This window comes from Heptranchias perlo, chromosome 31, assembly GCF_035084215.1.
Source record: "Heptranchias perlo isolate sHepPer1 chromosome 31, sHepPer1.hap1, whole genome shotgun sequence".
Classification (NCBI taxonomy): domain Eukaryota; kingdom Metazoa; phylum Chordata; class Chondrichthyes; order Hexanchiformes; family Hexanchidae; genus Heptranchias; species Heptranchias perlo.
Window position 1 is genome coordinate 31,097,188 of NC_090355.1, and position 6,971 is coordinate 31,104,158.

The following is a 6,971-nucleotide window of genomic DNA, read 5'->3' on the forward strand; positions in this document are numbered from 1 at the left end:
TTTGATCGAGGTGTTCAAAATCATGAAGGGTTTCGATGGAGTAAACAAGGAGAAACTGGTTTCCACTGGCAGAAGGGTTGGTAACCAGAGGACACAGATTTAAGGTAGTTGGCATAAGCAGAGGTGACATGAGGAGAAACATCTTTACAGCGCGAGTTGTTATGATCTGGAATGCAATGCCCGAGAGGGTGGTGGAAGCAGATTTAATAACTTTCAAAAGGGAATTGGATAAATACTTGAAGTGCAAAAATTTACAGGGTTATGAGGAAAGAGCAAGGGAGTGGGACTAATTGGCTAGCTCTTTCAAAGAGTTGACACAGGCATGATGGGCCGAATGGCCTCCATCTGTGCTGTATGATTCTATAGTATCAGCACCTTGCTCTCTAAACATTAGGGTGTTACATATTCTACTTCCAGAGCTCAGTGATTCACCTCAATTTTATTGAACTGTTTTAAATATACAAATTCAGGAAGGCTGTACCATTAGTATCTAATCTACACCATGGTTATACAACTTCAAGATACAACAGCAGGTGTCACCTCTATTAAAAGGATACCTACCCACATCCCACTACAGCTGTCCTTTAGTTTTAAAAACAAAACATAAGCGAAGATAAGCAAGCATTTAGGCAGCACAAGGGGCAGGAGCTCAAAAACGTTAACTTTGAACCATTCTGGAGCTTGCTGAGCTGAGAAAGAGGTCGACTGCCCTCTGAGCTCTACTGATGAGAATACATTCTGAGGGAAGCAGTCACATCACCTTCCAGCACTCAGGATGGTGTAAACACTATATGCAGAAAAAGCCTAAATTAAATTTTTACATGAGAGAGGCCAAGGAAGAACAAGGGAATATAGGAGTTCCAGATTTGGATCTTGGGTCTGTTCGTTGAGTACCACTACATCAGGACTATAGTTCCTGCCTTACAATCATATTCATTGCCTATATACAATCCTAAACATTTCTAATTTTAGACAATTCATACGAAACCTGTATTGAATTGACCCATCTGCATGAATTTATGGCATTTTCGCAATGCTGGGCATTAAAGGCATTACAGACAGAATAAAATGGCAACCAGGATGCAAGAGATGCTTTAACGACAGGGACGGGAAGCTACGCACCTCGTAAAACTTGTCGAGTGCCCTTCAAAACTTGTGCCCAAAACTGGGATTTGCAGAATGAAAAACTTGCACAAAGATGCAACTTAAACATCAGGTTTTAAGGTAATTGAACATAGGAATTGCTAGATGAGAAAAGACCACGGTCCATCTAGTTCACCTTCTACCAACCTGGTAGTCACAGGATAATGGAGTTGTTGACTAATCATGACAATCAATCTCTATCAATTAGTCTACAACAGACCTAGACATGACGCAGGGAAAATCCCAGTGGAGGAGAGCTTTGGGAACCATATGGTATGTTGGCCTTCATTGCAAGAGGATTTGAGTACAGGAGCAGGGATGTCTTACTGCAGTTATACAGGGCCTTGGTGAGACCACATCTGGAGTATTGTGTGCAGTTTTAGTCTCCTTATCTGAGGAAGGATGTCCTTGTCATGGAGGGAGTGCAACGAAGATTTACCAGACTGATTCCTGGGATGGCAGGACTGACGTATGAGGAAAGATGGGGTCGATTAGGCCTAAATTCACTAGAGTTTAGAAGAATGAGAGGTGATCTTATCCAAAATATAAAATTCTAACAGGACTAGACAGGCTAGGTGCAGGGGGTGGGGGGGATGTTCCCGATGGCTGGGGAGTCCAGAACCAGGGGTCAGTGTCTCAGGATACGGGGTATGCCACTTAGAACAGAGATGAGGAGAAATTTCTTCACTCAGAGGGTGGTGAACCTGTGGAATTCTCTACCACAAGGCAGCGGAGGCCAAGTTATTAGATGTATTCAAGAAGGAGATAGATATATTTCTTAATGCTAAAGGGATCAAAGGATAGGAGGAAAAAGCAGGAACAGGGTACTGAGTTAGACGATCAGCCATGATCATTTTGAATGGCGGAGCAGGCCCGAAGGGCCAAGTGGCCTACTCTTGCTCTTATTTTCCATGTTTCTATAGGTCCAAAGTCATCTGTTCCTTCCAAGCATGCTACACTCACCACACGTCATATCGCAAATTACTTGTATACTGTATCCCAAAATATTATTTTCTGTAAGAAATTTATCTAATTTGCATTTGAATGAATCAATACTAACTGCTCCCACTGTCTCATTCATTTACCACTCACTCACTGAATTAATGTTTCATTATCAGTGAAATAAATACTGGCAAAATATGGCATATTAGGGAACCCTTGGATTACTTTTAAACCTTCACATACAATTGTTTCACAAAGTTTACCTAAAACTCCAATTATAAAAGGAACAGGTACATCACATTGCATGTAGAATAGGCTATACTTCACAGTACAGTGTACCTGTGAATTTTTAACCCACACATCAGAAATAGCATGGCTTGGCTCTAAAGGGACAGATCACATAGATAACTATTTGTGAAGGATTCAAATCAGTGATGCAGTTCAGCAGACAAAGAGCCAAAAAAAGTATACAATGAAGGAAACAGAATTACCACAGGGAGACTCAGAAAGGGACCTGCAGATAACAGTAGACTCATCACTTCAAAATCAAGGCGAAAATATGGAAACGTAATTAAAAAGGCAAAAACAATATTGGGATACACAGCTGGAACAGTGGAGTACAAGTCTACAGAGGTTACATTGACGTTTTATAACGCGCTGACCAGAGCACACTCAGGAGTGCTGTGTACAATTTTGGTTGCTATGTCTTCAAAAGGGCCATGCATGCATTGGACAGAATAGCAACAAGAATGGTCCCAAGTGTAAAGAGGATACGCTGTGAGGAAATATTAGAAAAAAAATGGTTAGTGGGAGGGGGTACCTCTTCAAGGTATTTCGAAATATTTTCTAAAATCTGCGTATGCACACATTTCCAGCCCACAAACCTTACTTCATGCCAGCTTATTATGTAACTATGCATAATGGAAAAACCCCATAGAAACATGTCAGAATTCATAATGGAAAAAATCGCAGAGGAAATTGTCAGTATTTTATAATTTAAAAAAGACATGCTGTGTCACACTTTGTTGATACACTTACTGAATAAGTCAAAATCCTTTTTGAAAATTTTTCATTCGCCATTTTTTCCTCAGTAGCTGAAATTTGTAATGCTCAAAATAAGGATTCAAAAGGAGATATTTTAAAAATTCAACAAATTATGTATTTCACAATAATAGTAAGTTTACCCGCTGTCTTGTGTGCTTTAATGCCTTCCTTAAAAGTTTTTACTTTAAGACTTCAGTCTGTCTGAAAAGCCTTGGCCTTCAACCGGATTTTTTTTTTTTTTTTACTTCCGTTGCAACCACATCTTTGCATATGCAGTTTGCTGAATTTCCCAGCATGAATTTTTCTGTTTTGAGGTCATTTTTGTGTTTACAGAAATTAATATTTATTAAAGACCATCTAGGTCAACAAAAGGTGGAAGAGCCAGACATTAGCTCCATTCAAAATACAGTTAGATGCTAGGCTGAATCAGAAGGATAATCTTTGATGGGCCAAATGGCCTATTCTCATATTCTTGTGTTTTAATAGGCTTTCAGATTAGATTTTTAAGGCAGTCCCATTCACTACCACCTAGATACATGATTTTAACAAATAACTGGTTGATTTACAGTCTTTATGACAAGCCATCTAGTCAATGCAACTTCCTCGCCATCCCCAGAAACAGGAAGCGTGGTAATTGAACATAGCTGCGCAATTGTGATCTTGCAGCAGAATTACCAGCTTTATACACACATGCAAAATTGATAGCCCAGTTAGCACACTGCCAAGGAAAATTCTCTGCTGTGACCTCCAGTTGCACTTTTTTTTAGTTCCACTAGGAGTATTGGACCCAAACCTATGGCATCGTGCCCGCAACAGCATTACATACAAAACTGAAGAGATAATATCGGTAAACTGAAACTAACATGAATCATAAGCAAATTCTGATACCGTGTTACAGCAGGAGTAGCCAAGGTTTATTCTTTGTCGGCTAGTTAAGGTGTATACCATGGGAGCCTTGGAGGTCACGTCTAAAGATTAAATCCCAGTTCCATTCATTCATTCCATTCACCAACATCACGATGTTCTGATTTAGGATTTGCCCACCAAAGGGGAAACAACATTAAGGATAACTCTCTCCAAGCCACAAAATTCAGAACAAGACAACCAGGAAATATAAGCAAAAATAGGGTCGAGTTGCCTAGGCTTTGAGGTCCGGATTGTCATGGCTCAGGGGTCACACGTGGCCCACTGCAACGATATTACAGAACAACTTGAGAATTCAGATTAAATTGTGTTACTTCTTTAGAACACATTTACAGGTAAGTTTACCCAATATATTCAATCTAAAAAATGGAACTGACCTACACCCAGCTGCACGCTGAGGAAAAATGCCAATTCAATATGCTGTAACCCATACAAACCAGATAACCAGTATTATTAAAAGGTACAGTAATCCACTGGCAAAAGATAAAACTTAAATCAGCACATGCTTCATTTCACGTTAACAATGTGACATGTCAGTTTACTCATGCATCAATCAAAACAAGCCAGGTACCATAAAAATCTACACAATCAATCACGTCTAAGTGTACTTTTTAAAGTTACCATTACAAAAAACGTGTTTGATAGCTAAAATACACGCATTGGAATGTACAGATGATTTCAACCATACCTGCAAAATATGGAATCCTTTCTAACACAATGAATCATAACAAATAAAAAAAGTACACTTCCTGCATATGGAGCTGTCAGCCAGCATTGCGATGTTCGGTTGCTCGCAATAAAAATTTCTTTAATATGTGCACTGTCATATTGTAGGCATGGTTTACTGTCACTTCTAAAAAAAAAAGGTATTAAATAGTATACGGAGAATTACAACGCTACAAATGAAAAACTAGCCTCAAATTTGCATTGATGAGATGATTAGCAATCTGCTCATGTTCCAGCATTGAGAACAAGCCTGTCCCGCTAGATGCAGAAAGCATTTGCTCAGTTTCTGCAGGCAGGCTGGATAAGAGAGAAAGAGAGAGACCAATGAGCCACGGAAAGACTGGGCATTAAGAATAATTTACAAACCTCTACAAGATTTTTTTTTTTTGGGGGGGTGGGTATTTAAACAGGAAACTTTTACTGAAGTTTTTTTTTTGGGTTGCAAACTTCAGCGCTTGCGGCTTATTCCACACGCGCGCGCTAAATCCCGCCCTCGCCCGGCAAATGCCCTCAGCCCGCCCGCCGTCCCGGGGAGAAAAGTCCCGTCTGCACGTCGCTAGGTGACTGCCCGGCAATTCCCGGCCTTTACCCCCCTCCTCCCCCTCCGCCACCCCACGGTGAGAGCCGCCGGGCTATAACCTTCTTTACCTGCTCTTTGTCTCCATAGAGCGGGCGGTGTCCGAGGCCGCTGACGGGAGTCGCCGAGGGAGCGAGCGGGCGGGCGGGCGGTCGGTCGCTGGGTGCCCGTCCCCTCCCTTTTTCCCTTTCCCCTTCACCTCACAACGCTCTCTGCCCCAGAGCGCCGGAGAAACAAGCGCAGCTTCGACCGCACCGGAAATCAGCTCGCTTAGCAACGGACGTGACGTCGCGGCCGCTCGCCGGTGACGCGCGTATCCTAGCAACGGGCGCCGCCCCTCGGTAAACAAAGCGAGGAACATTTGTTTCCCCCCCCCCCCCTCCCCCTTCACATGGTTTGTCCATTCCGACCCACTCCCCTCCCTCGCACCCCAACCAGTCAGACAACAAGGAGAGGCTGAAATTACTGGGAATCTGGAATAAAACAAAAAAACTAAAACAGAAAGTGCTGGAAGTACACAAAAGGGAAACATGTTGCCTTTTAAAAAGCATTTGGACAGTTACATGGGTAAGATGGGTATAGAGGGATATGGGGCCAAGTGCAGGCAATTGGGACTGGCTTAGTGGTATAAACTGGGCGACATGGACATTTGGATGAGCACTTGAAATGCCATAGCATACAAGGCTACGGACCAAATGCTGGAATATGGGATTAGAGTAGACAGGGCTGATGGCCGGCACGGACACGATGGGCTGAAGGGCCTCTATCCGTGCTGTATAACTCTATGACTCTATGACTCTATGACATGTTGGGCCGAAGGGCCTGTTTCCATGTTGTAAACTTCTATGATTCTATACGTTAATATTTCAGGTATGTGCCCCCTCATCAGACTGAAGACCAAGAGGTGAAAAGTCCTGAAACACCATAACCCTCTTCAAAGATGCCTTTTATTTTTAAAAAAAGATCCATAATTAAGATGTTGCCCCAATATCATCAACAGAAAAAAACAAATTTACACATTCCTCCCCTTTTAAGTGGCACACCTAATAAAGGAATTTAAAGAGTACTTTTCAATAAAACAAAAGGAAACTTATAAATCTAAATCGTAACATTGTTGTTTGTGACACTCTATTCCTTACGGTGCACAAGGCAAACCTTCCTTTCTGTTTTTATTCCACCAATCAACTCTTCATAACCTCGATGAATGCTTCCATGGCCCCAAAAATCACAGGAATCGTCCTGTACCAATCCATGCAAAACTTGCTTATCTCTGTCCATACTTAACTAAGCACCTAGGCCTTTTTTTTAAATCAAGACAGCTAGTATCTAATATGCCCTTCCCATGAGATAGTAAGCAGCAGTCTCCTCTGTCTGTTTCTATGCTTGAAGTGGACTTGACAGATTGTTTAGCTCTATTCTAAGAAGGGGAGTTCTCAGAGTGTCTGAGCCCCCATTCCTCCCTCAACCAACATCTCCAAAAAAAGTGATTCACCTCATAGCCACAGTCACCGCCTTCAAAGTAATTCAATCCGTGAAGAGCATTGAGATGTTTTGGAATGATAAGACACTATATTAATAAAAGTATTATTACCACCATGTTTATTTATTTGGCTTC

The 6,971-nt window shown here is 41.7% G+C and overlaps 1 protein-coding gene across 3 annotated transcripts in view; it reads right to left on the minus strand.

The window, feature by feature from the left end:
• Window positions 1-5,602, minus strand: part of LOC137300653 (nucleus accumbens-associated protein 2-like) — a 96,036-nt gene extending 90,434 nt beyond the window's left edge. For all 3 annotated transcript variants that reach the window (XM_067969880.1, XM_067969881.1, XM_067969879.1), the window contains exon 1: window positions 5,428-5,602. The gene's annotated coding sequence lies outside the window, so the exon portion shown is untranslated. The remainder of the gene's footprint in view (window positions 1-5,427) is intronic.
• Between the last annotated feature and the right edge of the window lie 1,369 nt (window positions 5,603-6,971).